Source organism: Rattus norvegicus, chromosome 1, assembly GCF_021556685.1.
Source record: "Rattus norvegicus strain SHRSP/BbbUtx chromosome 1, alternate assembly SHRSP_T2T, whole genome shotgun sequence".
NCBI lineage: Eukaryota > Metazoa > Chordata > Mammalia > Rodentia > Muridae > Rattus > Rattus norvegicus.
In genome coordinates, this window is record NC_141534.1 from 143286621 (window position 1) to 143308206 (window position 21586).

The 21586-nt window shown below is 39.3% G+C and overlaps 1 protein-coding gene across 2 annotated transcripts in view; it reads left to right on the forward strand.

The window, feature by feature from the left end:
- Agbl1 (AGBL carboxypeptidase 1) overlaps positions 1–21586 on the forward strand; it is an 893368-nt gene that overhangs the window by 749097 nt on the left and 122685 nt on the right.

The following is a 21586-nucleotide window of genomic DNA, read 5'->3' on the forward strand; positions in this document are numbered from 1 at the left end:
CCCAACTATCTTCTACTTTCCAGTTGTTGCAGCCAGCTTTTTGCTGACTGCTGCTGCTTTTTATTAAAATTCACTTTACATCCTGACTGCAGCACTTGCTCCCTCCTCTCCTCATAGTCTCAACCTCACACCACCTCCCCCAATGCCCCTTTCCATTTCTCCTCAAAGGTGAGCACCGCCCCCTGCCATGGGTACCAACCCTCCCTGGAACATCAAGTGAAGCCAGGCAAGGCAGCCCAACTAGGTGAAAGGGATTCAAAAGCAGGCAACAGAGTCTGAAACGGTTCCTGCTTAATGGTAGGACACCTGCATGAAGACTAAGTTGCGCATCTGCTACATATGTGTATAGGGCCTAGGTCCCACTCAAGTATGATCTTTAGTTGGTGGTTTAGTCTCTGCAAGCCCCATTGGCCCTTAGTTGAGTGTATGTCTTGTGGTGTCCATGACCCTTCCAACTCCATCAATCCTTATCACCACTCTTCCATAGAACTCGCCAAGCTCTGCCTAATGTTTAGCTATGGATCTCTGCATCTGTTTCCATCAACTTCTGAATGAAGCTTCTCGAAGACATTTATGCTAGGCTTCTGTCTGCAAGCATAGCAGAGTATCATTAAGAGTGTCAAGGTTGGCTCTTTCACATGGGATTGGTCTTAAGTTGTGTCAGTCATTCTTGGCCAGTCCCTCAATCGCTGTTCCATCTATTATCCCTGTACATCTTGGAGGAAGGACGCATTTTTGGATCAAATGTTTTTTGTACCCCTCCTGCCACTAGAAGTCCTGCCTGGCTACAGGAGATGGCAGTTTCACGCTCTTGTTTTAATGGTTCTCCCTTTACCACATCCAGGTTGCTATTCGTTTCTTCTTGTCAGTCCATTTGGATGCAATGTCAGTTGCAAACCATAAATACTCCATGTTCTGATTCTCTATTCTGTTTTCTATCTTCTTTTCATAAAGTCCTATTCTGAGTTAATGTGATCAATTAGTATAGAATAATATAATTTCTGGAGCACTCAGAAACAAAGTAGTGGTAAGGGGAAACCTTTCTAATTAGTCCTACTTCAAAGCAGAAATAATATCCCACTCTTTAATAACACAGAATTAGAAGGTCTGGACAAGAAGCAAGTAAGTCTCTGAGTTTGTATCTGTGTCATTCTGGTTCTGCTGCCAAGGAGTGTGATAGCCTACCATGTACCATGTACTTTCTTAGGATATATAAATATATATATATATATATATATATATATATATACACATACATACATATATATATATGTGTGTGTATATGTTTGTAAGTATGTGTATATGTTTATATGTATGTATATGGATATGTGTGTATGTGTATATGTGTGTACATGTGTGTGTGTGTGTATGTGTGTGTGGTTGGGTAGTTGTATACATGTGTGGTTCAGCATGGATGTAGAGCTCTGAGGACAACTTTGAAGAATCTGTATGTTCCTTCTGTTTTCTCATGGGTTTGGGAGTCAGGTCATCAGACTTGCCCAGCAGTACTAACATGCTTAGCCACTGAACCATCTTCCTGGCCTCACATCTATTATGCTTTAAATTACCATACAGGAGGTAATTGTGAGTTTCTGTGTGACTCTAGTCTAGTTGCTAAGAAAATTAAACTCCAGATTGGTGGGAGGCTGTGTACCCTAGAGTAAAGAAAGTGGAATTTGACATAAAATTTAAGTGAACATGAGATCCTTCTCTAGCCTCTACTTGCTGTACAGTTTTGCATAATCTCTTAATATATGGTTCCCATTGCAGATGGGAATAGAAATAAAAATAATATTTGCTGTAAAGGGGTATTATTAAATTTATTTGAAATAATATATATGAAGTATTTCAAACAGAGCTGGTATGTTATAAGCTCCTAATGCCATCTTAAATATTAATAATAATATTAGCAATGTTGGAGCAGAAAGATCTCTGTTCTGCTAGAAGCAACCTGCTGATGGGATTCAGGAAAAATATAGCCAGAGAGTTAATTTGTGGTGAACTGGAGACAAGAGATGTGGTTATGCAAATTCCAGAAATAACAGCTAGCATTGATTCGATCTTGCAGGAGTACATTCATCGCCCATCTAGCTTGCAGATTTTTCTGTGAGTAAAGTCCCTAAGTAACTAGTTATAATGCCAAGATCAAGGTTCTTTCCTCCATGTTCTCACCTGCCCCAAAGCCTAGGAAAATGCTTTATGGATGTTGGTGTTTCTATTAACCTCTATACTAGACTGGGATTCGGGCTGTTCTAGTGTTTGATGGTACTTATTTTCTTATGTATATTCTCATTTTCATAAAAACTCTAATTCATGGGAAACTGTAGAGTCTAGTCCTTGTAATTTACCAGTGGGGTGTGCTGGTCAGCCTGCCCTGGAATACAGATCCTTTACAAAATTAGTGCTTTTAGTAGATCTAGCTCAAATTCATTCAAGACATTGGGACAGGTCTAGTTCATAGCATGTTGACTAAATGAAGTTTGAGATAATTAGAACGAAGTGTATTTTTTTTTCAGAGCTGGGGACCGAACTCAGGGCCTTGCGCTTGCTAGGCAAGCGCTCTACCACCGAGCTAAATCCCCAACCCACTCTAAGTGTATTTTTATGTAAACCCAATATTATTTAAGGTATTTTGAAATTCTCAGCTTACTAATCTTTTCTTATCTGTTTATGCCTTTCCTCCATTATTACAAATATTAGTGACAATATCATCACATACTGTGAAGAGAACTACATGCAGGCTTAGTGATACATACCTATAATCTCTCAGGACATAGGAAGCAGAGGCAGGAAGACTTCTCCAAGTTCAAGGCCATCCTGGTACATACTGAGTTCCAGGGTAACACTCTAACTAAAATAATATAAACAGTATCAACAACAATGGTATCATTATGATAATTCATCAACTGTGAGCGTTACAGAAATCAGGGAAGAATGGCATTTCACATTCCGGGTTACTTTGACTCAAGCGAAGAGAATGTTAAGACACCGAGTGTTTAACTAATGGACAACAGAGGGTAGGCGCTCACATCTGGGTAGTGTATCATGACAGAGGCATGAAACAGGGGCAGAATATGAAACTGGAGTGGAGGAGTGATGTTAGTATACATTAGTTCTGGTGTGTGGGACAGAGTAGATTATTGAATGGAGATGCTTATGTAGGAACATTACTGGGGAAATGGCTGTGAAAGGGTTTGGCTTCTCATCATAAACTCTGTGCTTTTCTGGATCTTTTTTGAAGCACTACCGTTTCTCCTATGTTCTTACCATTATATTAGAATCAGGCTAAGGAAGCTGAGGAATGCTAGAATCTCAGCATTATTTAATAGAGCAGGGTTTGTTATAAAATAGACACAAAGGATGTTGTATATAATATTTTAAATATAATTTCATGACATACAAGTGTATGTATATACATTTATAATGCTTACAGATATATTTAATATTACATAATAGAAATGATTAAAATAGAAACAAAATAAATGTCTGTATACCTGTGTCATAATACAGCTTCTCTTTGCAACCTGAAGTTACCACTATCAGAATTTAGCTTTCATCATCCCGAGAACTGACCTATATCTTTACTACCTGTGCTCTGTGGATAGCCATATTTCTGTTACTATAATTAATAAATAGCTACAACCATTGTCTTATACAGGGAAAGGTTCTTCTGACTCACAGTTCAGGCCTGTCACTCTTGGGATTCTGGTCATAGGAAATGCCAGCCTTTCACTGTGGAAGCATGTGGTATTACAACACCATTTGCCTCAAAGCTGGGATACAAAGAAAAAAAGGAAGAGGAGAAGTCACATTAAGGGTTTCAGTTGTTCACTTCAAGGACATACTTCCCCCAATGCCTGGGAGAACTCCCAATAGAGCCCTTCTGTTAAAGATTCCACAAGTTCCATAAATTCTATCATTTAAGGGATCCATTTTTTAATGCACTATGGGATAGGCATTTAAGATGTGAAACATGTATCCATCTTTGCTAGACATGCCCTTTGATGTTTATCGTCCTTTCTGGTCATTTGACTGTTTTTAAATTCTATACACATATTAAATTATGCAGTAACTTTATTCAGTGTGTGCTTTCCTTCACATAGATCTATTTTGTTTTTTATTTATCAGTGTTGTTTCTGTAACTTAAACATCATGAATATTGCTACAGTCAACATGGACACAAATATTTCTATAGAATTCTGATCTCATCTCATCTGTGTGTATTCCCAGTGGATTACACTGTTAATGTGCATTTTCACAACTACTATTTGGTTTGGGCAATTCAGTTTTCTTCCAAAAATTTTCTACTTATATCCTATATCTATATTTTTATTGTTTAATTTTTATCCTTTAAAAGGCCTATTGCAGGTCATTTGTAGTTTTAGACGCTAATTCCTTGTTTTTAAACTATATTGGAAATATGCTTTCTCAAATTGTTGGGTATTTTCTGAAGGAACATTTTCTTGTATACAATGGATTGAGCTACAGAACAAAGAAACAGCTGAAGGGGCCTTATCAGGCATGAATGGGAGGGAAGGACCTCGGTCTTGTGAAGGCTTGATGCTCTTGTCTAGAGGAATGCTAGAGTGGTGAGGTGGGAGTGGGTCAGTAGGTGAGGGAGTACCCTCATAGAAACAGGATAAGGGGGGATGGGATGGGGGTTTGCAGAGGGGGAAAAAGGGAAAGTGGATAACATTTGAAATGCAAATAAATAAAATACCCAATAAAAAAGGAAACATAAGTCAAGTTTTTGAATAATAATAATATGAGGCATGAGAATGTACTGGCCAGGAGCTGAGCCCCTAAATGATAGAGAATCATCATGTAGTTTCTGGAGGCTAGTAGAAGTGCCTTTTTCCATAAGAGAAGCTAAATATTTTCTGTTGTGTCTTGCTTATGAATTCAAACATCTCCATGGCTGTGGGACATGTCACTATGTGTAAAGGGTAGTTCTGATGCTAATATTCTGCTTCCCAATTGGTTGTTGATTGATCAATAAAGATGCCAGGAGCCAATTGCTGGGTAGAAGGAAAAAAGCAGCACTTCCAGGTCCCCGTGAGAGGCTAAGGGAAACAGGAAAAGAAAGGGAGATATTGCCATGCTTCAGAGAGAGGAAAGGAGACCAGCTGTGGGAGACCTTGGGCTGAGACAGAAGATTAGAAATACAACTAAGTGGAGGGCAGTTTGGGTTGCTGAACAAGGAGAAGGTCATTGAGCAACTGAAGTTGAGGGTGCTGAGCTGGGAGTGAAAAGAAGGCGAGAGATAGCCAAGGAAGGATTTGAAGAACACAACTGAGCCAATAAGCAGGTTGAAAAATAAGCCTCTGTGTGTGTGTGTGTGTGTGTGTGTGTGTGTGTGTGTGTGTGTGTGTGTGTGTGTGTGATCCACAGATCCAAGGGAACCTGGGTAGGGCTGGTAGTTCAGTCTACTCAGAGCTTAAAGTGTGGTAGCAAAAACTACCGGCTACAACTACAGACAGAAAAAAATGGATAATTGAATTGTTATTTTATCCAGCACTTGGTGAATATATACTATGTGCTAGAATGTGTCACCAAGTCATCAGTACCATATGCATGAAACTGACATGGTAGTTGACCTGAAGACATGGAAAGACAATGTGAGATGACCTTTACCTAAGCTAAGCATTGGATAATATTTAGGACTATTGATTTCTTTATTTGTGAAATAAGTGTGTACAAATAAGTATGTACAAGAAACAAATCATCAAAAAGGATAAAGTAGACAATCTCTACTATCTGTCTCTAAAAATAATTTTAAATAATCAGTCAAAAATAAATATACAAATCACCACTATGCAAAAGTAATTATTACATAAACAAATTCACTAAAAATAATAATAAATCTGGGGCTGAGCATACTTTTTAATGGCTACCATTAAGAATTGAGTAGATTTTCCTCAGGTGATCCATTCAAAGGTGGCCTCTCTGAGGTCAGATATTGGAACTGAGACATGTTAAATAAGAAAGTCCAGATATTGAATCTTAGAAAACAGTCTAGACTAAAAAAAGACAAGTAGAAGGGAACCAGGTAGTCAAAAGCCTACAGTTCCCAGACAAGGAGAAAGCACAGAGAAAAGAGAGCTGTGATCTGCTTTGCACAGTGGCTCACATACAAAATGTAAAAGAATGGAGAATAAACTAAGTATCTTTCTTTCCAGGAGAAATAGCTTCAGCAGGGATTAGCAATGCAATCTACAACAAGGCCAGAGCCTCAGCATTTAATTTCACTAATTAAAACAACTGTAAAGTAAATACAAGGCTCCACAATCCTCTAGATCTTCCCTTTCTGTCTCAGTCCACTTACTTCCATATTCGTATCTCCTGCTCCATAGTCCCCAAAGGATCCTGCTTGTGGTGTGAAATGATAATAGAGTACTGGGAGGGGCTTAAATCTGTGCTTGTGGAATGAACGTGAGACAGTGACATATCCCAAGAGCTTCATCTAATGCAAACATCAGGCAAATTCCCATCCCTGTTGTTTGTGTGTTGGCCTTCACAGTTATTACTAGATTCCCCACGTTTTCCTTCCCAGACATTACCTGCAAGCCCACAGCAGATTCTACTAGGGAAACTGACTTCAAGTAGATCTCATTCTGTCTTCTCAGACAGCTGGGAGGAGGTAAGCAATGAACATTACATTACACCTCTAGGTCAATGATCCAGATCTTAGTAAAATTACATCCCAGACCCTGCCAACCTGAATTCCATGGTGCATAATATTTCAGTAGCTCTCAATGAACATTCACCTTGAAGGGCGTTGTGTTTTGTTTTGAGATTATAATATAGTTACAACATTTCTCTCTTCACTTTCCTCCCTCCAACCTACATATATACTCTTCCCCACTCTACTTCAAATCCAGGATCTCTTTTTTCATTAAATGTTTTTGTATGCATATATGTACATACATATATGTTCCTAAATATAACCAATTCAATCTGTGTAATGTTATTTGTATGTATTCTTTTCCAGTTGTTTGTCAGAAGGGTGGTTTTAAACACACAGCAGTTTTAGCATTCTTTATAGGCCTTGGAGGCATCCTTTTGCTTTAGGGAGACAGGAAATAATCTGTTGACCAGATGAATGCTGATGACGGTTGGGACATAAAATACCTCACCCCTTCCCTGGGGAATCACTGGGGAGTCTCAGCTCTATCTGCACAGCTCTCAGTTCTCTATAAATGATGGCAATCTTTTGAATCATTTCTGGTGATAAAAATAGTCGCTCAGAAATAGGAGGGGATCACACCTCTTAATCAGTAAGTAACAGACCATCACCAGACCATCACCGCTGATTTTCTTAACTTTTTGCTTCATTTCTTATCTAATTTCTTAAAAGTTTAGGCATTATTTAAAAATAGAGTGTTTTGTTGTTTTACCTCTAGTACTGGTGATGAGTTTTCACTACTTAATCCTCATTCTGGGGATAGAAAAATTTCTGAGGAAGGTACGTAGACATTCACTTGTCATTTGGCAAGCATTTTCAAATGCCAAGGCTCCCCAAAATCCAGACAGAGGAAGCATGGTGTTTCTTCCAGAAAAAAAAATACTATATAAGTTATGCCATCCAGTATCCAAGGATCATTGTCAACCTGAAGCAAAGGACTGGTGTGCTGTGTTAATTTTAACAGCTGAAAAGAAGCCACGGGCCTATTTCTTTCTGCAAATACAGACTCACAGAGAGTAATGCACACACAGCTGTACTTTACTCAGCATTTGATCTCTTGCAGAGCATGGTAGACATCTGTACAAGAGTTGCAATGAGGCATTCTACTTTCAGAACACCTCCCTGTTCTTTGTCCTTGCTAAATGCCATCTTGTTAAAAATATCCAGCATCCATCTAATTGAACTCAAGAAGTACTTAGAATACAGAGAGCTATGTGTTGTTGCCGCTCCTATAATATACCCTGTGTCTGCTGTGAGCTACAGAAAACAAGTTCATGAAAGAACCTGCCATTAGTCTCAAACCCTCAAAAGAATACAAGTGGCCAGAAAAGTCCACAGAAAAACAACAGGAATGACATTTATGACAAATGACAGAAGAGAGAAAGATAAGCTTACAGAGTCTTCAGACATTCACTATGGAAAAATAAGTAAACAGTTTAGCTTCTTCTGAGACCTTCCTCCTTTAGAAGTTCAGAGTTACAGAAAGGACTGAAGGAGCTGAAGGAGTTTGCAACTCCATAGGAAGAACAACAATTTCCACCAACCAGATCCCCCAGAGCTCCCAGGGACTAAACCACCAACCAAAGAGTACACATGGAGGGACCCATGGCTCCTGTTGTATATGTAGAAGCAGATACACTTATCTGGCATCAATAGAAAGAGAATCCCTTGGTTCTGGGAAGACTTGATGCCCCAGTGTCAGGGAATGCCAGGGCAGGGAAGCAGGAGGGAGTAGGTGGGTGGGGGAGCACCCTCATAGAAGCATGAGGAGTGGGGATCAGATAGGGGGTTTTTGGAGGGGAAAAACGGGAAAGGAGATAACATTTGAAGTGTAAATAAAATATATAACTGAAAAAAAGTTCAGCTTCTTCATGTCCACATTCTGCCATCTTCTTCAAGTGCTGGTGTTTCCTTTTCTCCTCATAAACACCAGCCACTTAGATGGACTATTTTTTTAATTAAAAAATTATTGGTTATTTTATTTATTTACATTTCAAATGTCCTCCTTCCCAGTTTCCCCTCTGCAACTGCCTATTCCATCCCCCTCCCCCTGCCTCTATGATGGTGCACATCCACTTTTAACTCACTGCCCTAGCATCCCCCTACAATGGGGCATTGAGTCTCAACAGAACCAAGGACCTTCCCTCCCATTGATACCAAATATGGCAAGCCTCTGCTACATATGCAGCTGAAGCCATGGGTCCCTCCATGTGTACTCTTTGGTTGGTGGTTTAGTCCCTGGGCACCTCCCTGTGCGGGGGTTGGGGGGGTTAGTTAGTTGGTATTGTTGTTCTTCCTATAAGATGGCAATCCTCTTCAGCTCTGTCACTCCTTCCCCCAACTTTTCCATTGGGGTCCTGTGCTCAGTCAGATGGTTGGCTGTGAGCATTTGCATCTGTATTGGTCAGGCTCTGGCAGAGCCTCTCAGGGGACAGCCATACAAGGCTCCTGTCAGCAAGCTCTTCTTTGCATCAGCAATAGTGCCTGTGTTTGGTGTCTGAAGATGTGATGGATCTGTAGGTGGGGTGGGGTTTTCTTCTTTGGAAATAACCTGATGTTTTGTTTCTCAGAAGGCCTTAGTTTTGAAAAGAAACATACTAGGGTTTAGATATTTGAAAAGGAAAAAGAAAATTTTTTAAAATATGGTATCATTAAAAGATGGGGAATAATAGGCAGGAGAATATCTGGCTATGCAGCAATGTATTCTTCAAATTTATGCTCTTCTAGCCTCACTTCCCCCTCAGGGAGTATTGCTGTCATGACTGCTCTCCTGGTCTCTATAAGGCTTTAATAGTAGTAAATAATACATATTTTATATCTCTTCATTTAGTCTAAGAATTAAAAATGAATTCCTGGAGTATTCTCCATGATTCTGATACAAGTTCTATGCATGATACATGCAGATACAATCATAAGAGAACACATGCAAACAGATCTAAACATACCCCCCTACACACAGATGCACAGAGATACATACACACAGAAAGCACACACAGAGAAAACACACAGAGATGTATACAGAGATGCACACATAGAGAGACACACATGTACACATGCATATGTACAGAGGCAGACAAATACAAACACACACAGACACCTAGACATATGCGTGTGCTCCCCCCTTCTCTCACACCCCTCCTTTCTCCTTCTACCAAAAATCTGAAATACAAGGACTGACTTAACCTGACATAAGTCTCATTTGAGGGAAATTGCCATAATTCTAGTCATATAAATTAGCAGAATATAGTTGAGAATAATGCCATAAGCCAGTACATAGTCAGTTGATTTTGTTTGACAAACATGCTAGGTGGTAGGAAATGAATAACGTCTTTAACAAATGGCCACAGGAGAAATTTCTGTACATGCAACAAAGTGGATGTTTAAGTCTACTTGTCTTCATTTAAAACAATATGTCATATATTGTAAACGTACATGTAAAATATAAAATTACAAAATTATTAAAACACACATAAAAATAAATATTATATATATTATGTTATAAATATCATATTTGAGAATGCTTTTTAAATGTGGTAACAAAAGCATGAAAAGAATTTAAACTTCATAAAAAAAGAACATATTAAAGGATATTATTAAAAAAGTAAAAACAGAACAACATATAGAGTGTGGGAAGATATTTGCAAATCATATCACTATCATAGTCTAGTATCTTCAGGGTATAACAACTCAACAGCAGAAAGACAACAGTGTAATACTTTGACATGAACATATTATGACAGTTGCTCAAAAATAGACTTATCACATGATCTAGGTATCTCACTTTAAGGCATAAGTTCCAAAACCATAAAATCAGCACAACTGATAAAAACCATAAAATCAAAAGACAACTCCTTGTTTTCATGGTAATCAGAGAACTACTCACTTAAGATTAAATAGTTTCTGTGCCCAACAGTATATGTATGTGTATATAATATATATATATATGAAGTATATATAAACAATTAGTTATTATTCAGACATAAAGAAGAATGAGATCCTGACATTTGCATCAAGACAAATGGAAGTGTAAGAAAAAATGGTTTATCATGTATATGGAAATTAAAACACCAAAATCAATCTGAATATGGTTACAGAACGATTGCTATTAAAGATAGGGAACTGAATAAGGGATAAAATTAGATTAGATAATGGACATCAAATTCTGACATCAGAGGTAAGTTCTGTTCTGTTTCAGCAGTGTGATAAGTAGGTCCACAGTAAGGTATTGAGTGTTCCAGGAATAGTTAGAAGGCTTTGAGAATAGAGATTATACAGGGAAGGGAATGCTAATTTCCTCAAACTGAGCAATATTACTGTTTTTCTTTTTCATACATTGAAATAGCAACCTTATCATATTCAATAAATTAATACATGTTAATAAAATTTAAAAACCTGTGTCAAATATTTGAATAGATACCACTTAAAACAACATGTAAATATTTAACAAATATATTTTCAAAAGAGTTTCTACTTCATTTGAGAGATGCAAGGTAAAATTATGTTGGGCTATATATAGATCCATCCCCACTAAATGATAAGCAAACAAACAAAATTACCCAACAACCACAACAAAAAGTTATTGCTCGTAATATATGAATAAATCAGAATCTTCAAACATGGTGGTGGAAATATAAAATGCTACATCCATGAAGAACTTTGGTGGTGGCTAAATAGTTAAATATAAAATTAGTATGACAAGGCACACATGCATAGTCATAACAATACCATTTTCAGATACAACTCCTCTTCCTACCAGGAGATAAATGGATAGAAAAAACAAACAAGCAAAATATCAAAACCTGACATATTGTACAGTGGAATACTATTTAGTCATACAAAGAATTAAATTACTGATTCATACTGCAATATAGAGAACCTCAAAAACATTCAGAATGAGGTCATACCCGACACTACCTGGATGACCAAGATCTGGAAGCTGGATGACTCAGCAGAGAGATACAGTAGAGCCAAACATGACTGCAAACACAAAACAAAAAAAGACTAACCAAAACAAACAAAAAAACTCAGTATGATTTTTTGGTAATGATATTCTACTATACTCACAAACTGCACCCTTGCATAATCATCAGAAAGGTGGCTTCCTTCAGCATCTGATGGGAACTGATTATGCAGAAACCCACAGTCAAACATTAGCTGGAATTCAGGGAACTCTGCAGAAGAGGGAGAGGAAGAATTTTAAGAGCCAGAGGTTCAAGGACAGGAGGATAACACAGCCGATAGAATCAATAAGCAGTGCCTGTGGGGCTCACAGATACTAAAGCCCCAGTCACTGAGCCTGCATGTGTCTGTGCAAGGTCTTGTGCATATATGTCGTGGTTGTTTAGCTTAGAGTGTTTTGTTATATTCCCAACAGTGGAAGTGGTGGTGGGGAGGTGTATCTCCGCCTCTTTTGCCAGCTCTTGGGACCCTTTTCCTCTACCTTAATATGGTTTATGCCTAGCCTTATTGTATCTTGTTATGCTGTGTTCATTTGATATCACTGGGAGGGCTGCTCTTTTTTGAATGGGAATGGAGAAGGAGTGGATCTGGGTGGGAGAGACAAGTGAAGGATGAGAGAAAGGGAAAGAGCAGGGGCTACAACAATGCATTATGCAATGAAAGAATAAAGAAAAAGAACATTGTTAAGTGAAAGGAGCTAATCCAAAAACCATGAATTGATGCTTCTTTTTATTGAATGGTCAAAATGGGAAGGTTAATAGAGATAGAAAGATTATTAATCCTTTCCATGAGTGAAAGAGAGCACGGAGAGTGACTGTTGATAGGTACCGGTATGCTTGTAGGTGAGAATGTTCTAGAAGAAGAGAGTGGCAGGTGATTGTATGACATTGTGAATATAATAAGAGGCACAGATCTTTGAACTTGCTGTCAGTAAACACAGAGAATTTTATGATAAGTGAACATATTTTTAATAGGAAAGAATATTTGACATAATTTTCCACACATAAAAGCAGTGTTTGCCAAATTCTGTTTTCAGTGTCTATAAAGAACACCTCTTAGACACATACTTATGACTTTCTGTACTATAGAAACATTTGCTTATTCCGTAATTAGCTGGATGGGTAAAGTGCTGGGAGTTTAAAATTGAACACAGGCCTAAACACAGACAACTAATCAGCTTGAATTGAGTTTTTTCTTAGTTATGTCCAAAGACTTGCAAAACAGATCTGCAGAACTCTATCACCATGTCCTAGAAACTTTGTAGTTGGAGGGCCACTTTCTCCAGCACTTGCCAGAAAAGCATGCATATACACACTCTTTCTGTCTCTGTCTCTCTCTGTCTCTCAGTGTGTGTGTGTGTGTGTGTGTGTGTGTGTGTGTGTGTGTGTGTGTGTGTGTGTGAGAAAGAGAGAGAGAGAGAGAGAGAGAGAGAGAGAGAGAGAGAGAGATGTGCACAGGCATGCATGAAAGGGAGAGGAATGGGAAGGGGAAGGAAGGAGAGGAGAGGAGAGGAGAGAAAAAAGAGAAGAGAAGAGAAGAGGAGAGGAGAGGAGAGGAGAGGAGGAGAGGAGAGGAGGGGAGGGGAGGGGAGGGGAGGGGAGGGGAGGAGAGGAGAGGAGAGGAGAGGAGAAGAGAAGAGAAGAGAAGAGAAGAGAAGAGAAGAGAAGAGAAGAGAAGAGATCTCAAAAACTTGAATCTAGTATCTATGGCCTGGAGGGCTACAATGCTCACTTCTAATTCTCCATTGTCAATCAGAACCCTTTAATGGCCACATCATCGATTTTCATTGACTACCTCCTTTTGCCTAGATCTCTGCATAGGAAAAGCAGAAATAAGATAAGACAAATTATTGGCTGGATGAGAGTTGATTGGCAGAACCCCACTGTGATATCTGCCAGTCAACCATTATGAAGCTTTCTTGTCTGAAGAGAGCTATTAAAATTGTGTACTGAACTCTGAGATGTTCACTCTTAAGAGAAAGGAATCCTAAACATACCCAAAGGCTCCAATTACTTGGACTGAATAGCAGAACTCCTGGATTGCTTGCAAGAATTTCAGTCACAGGATAATGGTTGAGAGCTCAACTTCCTTACTTACAGGGCTCTCTGTTCCCCTTCATGGGCATGTAACTATAAGTAACTTGCTTACTTTTTAGTCTTATAGTTCACAAGAGGCAGTTCCTGGGATATATATATATATAAAATCAGGAGTGTAGAGACCTGAGATATATATATATATATCTCAGCCCAGGACTACTGTGATTTGTGTCTTTGTATGTACAAATGGCTAGATTAAAATTAGATTTGTTTTATTTTATGTTCCTGAAGGTTTGCCCACATGCATGTATGTATGCATGACTGCCTGTGAAAAGCAGAAAAAGTCATCAGATCCTTGGAACTGTAGTTTCCTATGGATGTCAGTAGCCATTGACTTGGGTTTTAGGAATTTATGCCAGGTTCTTTGAAAGAAGCAAGTGCTCTTAGCACTTAGTAGTCCTTTTAGCCTAATAAATGATTATATTTTTTGTTACCTATATATCTATAATATTATATGAATGAAAGCTGAGTTTCACAATCACAGACTCAGAGAATTAGTGAATTGCCCCAAACTGTAAAATGTTCTATTGGGAACCCACTTTCTCTTTTCAGTCATTTTAATTGAAAATTTCACATCTGTGCCATTTCATGATAGGATAATTGATGAGACAAGTTGTTTGACTGGACATTTTTTCTCTTAGAAAAGTAAATGTCATTGGGCTTTGAACATAATACACTCTATTCTTTCATTTTTTGTCATAAAAGATCATCCCTGAGCTCCCAAAGCACAAATGAGAACTCTGGAAACTAAAGCCCTTGACCTCAATTCTTCCTTTTAGTTCTCAAACTAGTGTGAGAGTGGATCAAGGTTGATAATGGGATTGCCTCATGTGTACCACTGTCAGAAACGCTTCTGATCCAAAGCATCTCATGTAGGCTATGGCAAGAGTCTGTAAGGACAGACAGATTTTGATATGGCTTAAGAATTCTATAGTAAGACCCGGTGAGAGAGAGACCCAACCGCCTGGTCAGGTGGGCACTCCTGAGGCTGCAGAGCGGAAGAGACCACCAACACTGCTCACCCCTGCCCACATCCCTGGCCCAAGAGGAAACTGTATAAGGCCTCTGGGCTCCCGTGGGGGAGGGCCCAGAAGCGGCAGGACCCCGCCGGAACCTGAGGGAAACAGACCTGATAAACAGTTCTCTGCACCCAAATCCCGTGGGAGGGAGAGCTAAACCTTCAGAGAGGCAGACAAGCCTGGGAAACCAGAAGAGACTGCTCCCTGAACACACATCTCGGACGCCAGAGGAAAAAGCCAAAGACCATCTGGAACCCTGGTGCACTGAAGCTCCCAGAAGGGGCGGCACAGGTCTTCCTGGTTGCTGCCGCTGCAGAGAGCCCCTGGGCAGCACCCCACGAGCGAACCTGAGCCTCGGGACCACAGGTAAGACCAAATTTTCTGCTGCAAGAAAGCTGCCTGGTGAACTCAAGACACAGGCCCACAGGAACAGCTGAAGACCTGTAGAGAGGAAAAACTACACGCCCGAAAGCAGAACACTCTGTCCCCATAACTGACTGAAAGAGAGGAAAACAGGTCTACAGCACTCCTGACACACAGGCTTATAGGACAGTCTAGCCACTGTCAGAAATAGCAGAACAAAGTAACACTAGAGATAATCTGATGGCGAGAGGCAAGCGCAGGAACCCAAGCAACAGAAACCAAGACTACATGCCATCATCGGAGCCCAATTCTCCCACCAAAACAAACATGGAATATCCAAACACACCAGAAAAGCAAGATCTAGTTTCAAAATCATATTTGATCATGATGCTGGAGGACTTCAAGAAAGACATGAACACACTTAGGGAAGCACAGGAAAACATTAATAAACAAGTAAAAGCCTACAGAGAGGAATCGCAAAAATCCCTGAAAGAATTCCAGGAAAACACAATCAAACAGTTGAAGGAATTAAAAATGGAAATAGAAGCAATCAAGAAAGAACACATGGAAACAACCCTGGATATAGAAAACCAAAAGAAGAGACAAGGAGCTGTAGATACAAGCTTCACCAACAGAATACAAGAGATGGAAGAGAGAATCTCAGGAGCAGAAGATTCCATAGAAATCATTGACTCAACTGTCAAAGATAATGTAAAGCGGAAAAAGCTACTGGTCCAAAACATACAGGAAATCCAGGACTCAATGAGAAGATCAAACCTAAGGATAATAGGTATAGAAGAGAGTGAAGACTCCCAGCTCAAAGGACCAGTAAATATCTTCAACAAAATCATAGAAGAAAACTTCCCTAACCTAAAAAAAGAGATACCCATAGACATACAAGAAGCCTACAGAACTCCAAATAGATTGGACCAGAAAAGAAACACCTCCCGTCACATAATTGTCAAAACACCAAACGCACAAAATAAAGAAAGAATATTAAAAGCAGTAAGGGAAAAAGGTCAAGTAACATATAAAGGGAGACCTATCAGAATCACACCAGACTTCTCGCCAGAAACTATGAAGGCCAGAAGATCCTGGACTGATGTCATACAGACCCTAAGAGAACACAAATGCCAGCCCAGGTTACTGTATCCAGCAAAACTCTCAATTAACATAGATGGAGAAACCAATATATTCCATGACAAAACCAAATTTACACAATATCTTTCTACAAATCCAGCACTACAAAGGATAATAAATGGTAAAGCCCAACATAAGGAGGCAAGCTATACCCTAGAAGAAGCAAGAAACTAATCGTCTTGGCAACAAAACAAAGAGAATGAAAGCACACAAACATAACCTCACATCCAAATATGAATAGAACGGGAAGCAATAATCACTATTCCTTAATATCTCTCAATATCAATGGCCTCAACTCCCCAATAAAAAGACATAGATTAACAAACTGGATACGCAACGAGGACCCTGCATTCTGCTGCCTACAGGAAACACACCTCAGAGACAAAGACAGACACTACCTCAGAGTGAAAGGCTGGAAAACAACTTTCCAAGCAAATGGTCAGAAGAAGCAAGCTGGAGTAGCCATTCTAATATCAAATAAAATCAATTTTCAACTAAAAGTCATCAAAAAAGATAAGGAAGGACACTTCATATTCATCAAAGGAAAAATCCACCAAGATGAACTCTCAATCCTAAATATCTATGCCCCAAATACAGGGGCACCTACATACGTAAAAGAAACCTTACTAAAGCTCAAAACACACATTGCACCTCACACAATAAGTGTGGGAGATTTCAACACCCCACTCTCATCAATGGACAGATCATGGAAACAGAAATTAAACAGTGATGTAGACAGACTAAGAGAAGTCATGAGCCAAATGGACTTAACGGATATTTATAGAACATTCTATCCTAAAGCAAAAGGATATACCTTCTTCTCAGCTCCTCATGGTACTTTCTCCAAAATTGACCATATAATTGGTCAAAAAACGGGCCTCAACAGGTACAGAAAGATAGAAATAATCCCATGCGTGCTATTGGACCACCACGGCCTAAAACTGGTCTTCAATAACAATAAGGGAAGAATGCCCACTAATACGTGGAAATTGAACAATGCTCTACTCAATGATAACCTGGTCAAGGAAGAAATAAAGAAAGAAATTAAAAACTTTTTAGAATTTAATGAAAATGAAGATACAACATACTCAAACTTATGGGACACAATGAAAGCTGTGCTAAGAGGAAAACTCAGAGCGCTGAGTGCCTGCAGAAAGAAACAGGAAAGAGCATATGTCAGCAGCTTGACAGCACACCTAAAAGCTCTAGAACAAAAAGAAGCAAATACACCCAGGAGGAGTAGAAGGCAGGAAATAATCAAACTCAGAGCTGAAATCAACCAAGTAGAAACAAAAAGGACCATAGAAAGAATCAACAGAACCAAAAGTTGGTTCTTTGAGAAAATCAACAAGATAGATAAACCCTTAGCCAGACTAACGAGAGGACACAGAGAGTGTGTTCAAATTAACAAAATCAGAAATGAAAAGGGAGACATAACTACAGATTCAGAGGAAATTCAAAAAATCATCAGATCTTACTATAAAAACCTATATTCAACAAAATTTGAAAATCTGCAGGAAATGGACAATTTCCTAGACAGATACCAGGTATCGAAGTTAAATCAGGAACAGATAAACCAGTTAAACAACCCCATAACTCCTAAGGAAATAGAAGCAGTCATTAAAGGTCTCCCAACCAAAAAGAGCCCAGGTCCAGACGGGTTTAGTGCAGAATTCTATCAAACCTTCATAGAAGACCTCATACCAATATTATCCAAACTATTCCACAAAATTGAAACAGATGGAGCCCTACCGAATTCCTTCTACGAAGCCACAATTACTCTTATACCTAAACCACACAAAGACACAACAAAGAAAGAGAACTTCAGACCAATTTCCCTTATGAATATCGACGCAAAAATACTCAATAAAATTCTGGCAAACCGAATTCAAGAGCACATCAAAACAATCATCCACCATGATCAAGTAGGCTTCATCCCAGGCATGCAGGGATGGTTTAATATACGGAAAACCATCAACGTGATCCATTATATAAACAAACTGAAAGAACAGAACCACATGATCATTTCATTAGATGCTGAGAAAGCATTTGACAAAATTCAACACCCCTTCATGATAAAGGTCCTGGAAAGAATAGGAATTCAAGGCCCATACCTAAACATAGTAAAAGCCATATACAGCAAACCAGTTGCTAACATTAAACTAAATTGAGAGAAACTTGAAGCAATCCCACTAAAATCAGGGACTAGACAAGGCTGCCCACTCTCTCCCTACTTATTCAATATAGTTCTTGAAGTTCTAGCCAGAGCAATCAGACAACAAAAGGAGATCAAAGGGATACAGATCGGAAAAGAAGAGGTCAAAATATCACTATTTGCAGATGACATGATAGTATATTTAAGTGATCCCAAAATTTCCACCAGAGAACTACTAAAGCTGATAAACAACTTCAGCAAAGTGGCTGGGTATAAAATTAACTCAAATAAATCAGTTGCCTTCCTCTATACAAAAGAGAAACAAGCCGAGAAAGAAATTAGGGAAACGACACCCTTCATAATAGACCCAAATAATATAAAGTACCTCGGTGTGACTTTAACCAAGCAAGTAAAAGATCTGTACAATATGACTTCAAGACACTGAGGAAAGAAATTGAAGAAGACCTCAGAAGATGGAAAGATCTCCCATGCTCATGGATTGGCAGGATTAATATAATAAAAATGGCCATTTTACCAAAAGCAATCTACAGATTCAATACAATCCCCATCAAAATACCAATCCAATTCTTCAAAGAGTCAGACAGAACAATTTGCAAATTCATCTGGAATAACAAAAAACCCAGGATAGCTAAAGCTATCCTCAACAATAAAAGGACTTCAGGGGGAATCACTATCCCTGAACTCAAGCAGTATTACAGAGCAATAGTGATAAAAACTGCATGGTATTGGTACAGAGACAGACAGATAGACCAATGGAATAGAAGTGAAGACCCAGAAATGAACCCACACACCTATGGTCACTTGATTTTTGACAAAGGAGCCAAAACCATCCAATGGAAAAAAGATAGCATTTTCAGCAAATGGTGCTGGTTCAACTGGAGGGCAACATGTAGAAGAATGCAGATCGATCCATGCTTATCACCCTGTACAAAGCTTAAGTCCAAGTGGATCAAGGACCTCTACATCAAACCAGACACACTCAAACTAATAGAAGCAAAACTAGGGAAGCATCTGGAACACATGGGCACTGGAAAAAATTTCCTGAACAAAACACCAATGGCTTATGCTCTAAGATCAAGAATCGACAAATGGGATCTCATAAAACTGCAAAGCTTCTGTAAGGCAAAGGACACTGTGGTTAGGACAAAACGGCAACGAACAGATTGGGAAAAGATCTTTACCAATCCTACAACAGATAGAGGCCTTATATCCAAAATATACAAAGAACTCAAGAAGTTAGACCGCAGGGAAACAAATAACCCTATTAAAAAATGGGGTTCAGAGCTAAACAAAGAATTCACAGCTGAGGAATGCCCAATGGCTGAGAAACACCTAAAGAAATGTTCAACATCTTTAGTCATAAGGGAAATGCAAATCAAAACAACCCTGAGATTTCACCTCACACCAGTGCGATTGGCTAAGATCAAAAACTCAGGTGACAGCAGATGCTGGCGAGGATGTGGAGAAAGAGGAACACTCCTCCATTGTTGGTGGGATTGCAGACTGGTAAAACCATTCTGGAAATCAGTCTGGAGGTTCCTCAGAAAATTGGACATTGAACTGCCTGAGGATCCAGCTATACCTCTCTTGGGCATATACCCAAAAGATGCCTCAACATATAAAAGAGACACGTGCTCCACTATGTTCATCGCAGCCTTATTTATAATAGCCAGAAAATGGAAAGAACCCAGATGCCCTTCAACAGAGGAATGGATACAGAAAATGTGGTACATCTACACAATGGAATATTACTCAGCTATCAAAAACAACGAGTTTATGAAATTCGTAGGCAAATGGTTGGAACTGGAAAATATCATCCTGAGTGAGCTAACCCAATCACAGAAAGACATTCATGGTATGCACTCATTGATAAGTGGCTATTAGCCCAAATGCTTGAATTACCCTAGATCCCTAGAACAAACGAAACTCAAGACGGATGATCAAAATGTGAATGCTTCACTCCTTCTTTAAATGAGGAAAAAGAATACCCTTGGCAGGGAAGGGAGAGGCAAAGATTAAAACAGAGACTGAAGGAACACCCATTCAGAGCCTGCCCCACATGTGGCCCATACATATACAGCCACCCAATTAAACAAGATGGATGAAGCAAAGAAGTGCAGACCGACAGGAGCCGGATGTAGATCGCTCCTGAGAGACACAGCCAGAATACAGCAAATATAGAGGCGAATGCCAGCAGCAAACCACTGAACTGAGAATAGGTCCCCTATTGAAGGAATCAGAGAAAGAACTGGAAGAGCTTGAAGGGGCTCGAGACCCCAAAAGTACAACAATGCCAAGCAACCAGAGCTTCCAGGGACTAAGCCACTACCTAAAGACTATACATGGACTGACCCTGGACTCTGACCCCATAGGTAGCAATGAATATCCTAGTAAGAGCACCAGTGGAAGGGGAAGCCCTGGGTCCTGCTAAGACTGAACCCCCAGTGAACTAGTCTATGGGGGGAGGGCGGCAATGGGGGGAGGGTTGGGAGGGGAACACCCATAAGGAAGGGGAGGGGGGAGGGGGATGTTTGCCTGGAAACCAGGAAAGGGAATAACACTCGAAATGTATATAAGAAATACTCAAGTTAATAAAAAAAAATAAAGAATTCTATAGTAATTCTCCTGTATAGTCCTCAATAACTTACCTCATAGAAAGAATGTTGTACTTTAGTACGAGTGTAGAGACCTGCTATAAGTGACAAGTATGGTGCTACATGCCCACCTGTAACACCAACATTTTGGAAACCAAGGCAGGAAGAACACGAACTCAAGGCCAGCTGGGGTATATAGTAAGCTTGAGAACAGCATCATTTCTAAACTGTTGTGTGACAGAAGAAACCTCAAAGATGAGCTGGAGAGATGGCTAATCTGTTAAAGGCTGGGCTCACAACCAATAATGTGAGAAACCTAAAAGATAAGGAGACACAAAATAATTTAATAAATGGAAAATAAAATGGGTTGAGGGGAGACTTGAGAGCAATGTCTGAGATTCTACCTGCTTTTGTAAATAAAGTTTTATTGGAAAATTTTTGTATTTACTTTTCACATGTTATTCAAAGTAGTTTTGTGCTCTAAAAAAGAGCTCTGGGGTTTTATCAGAGATTGTATAATCCATAAAAGACAAAATATCTGCTATTGTCTCTTC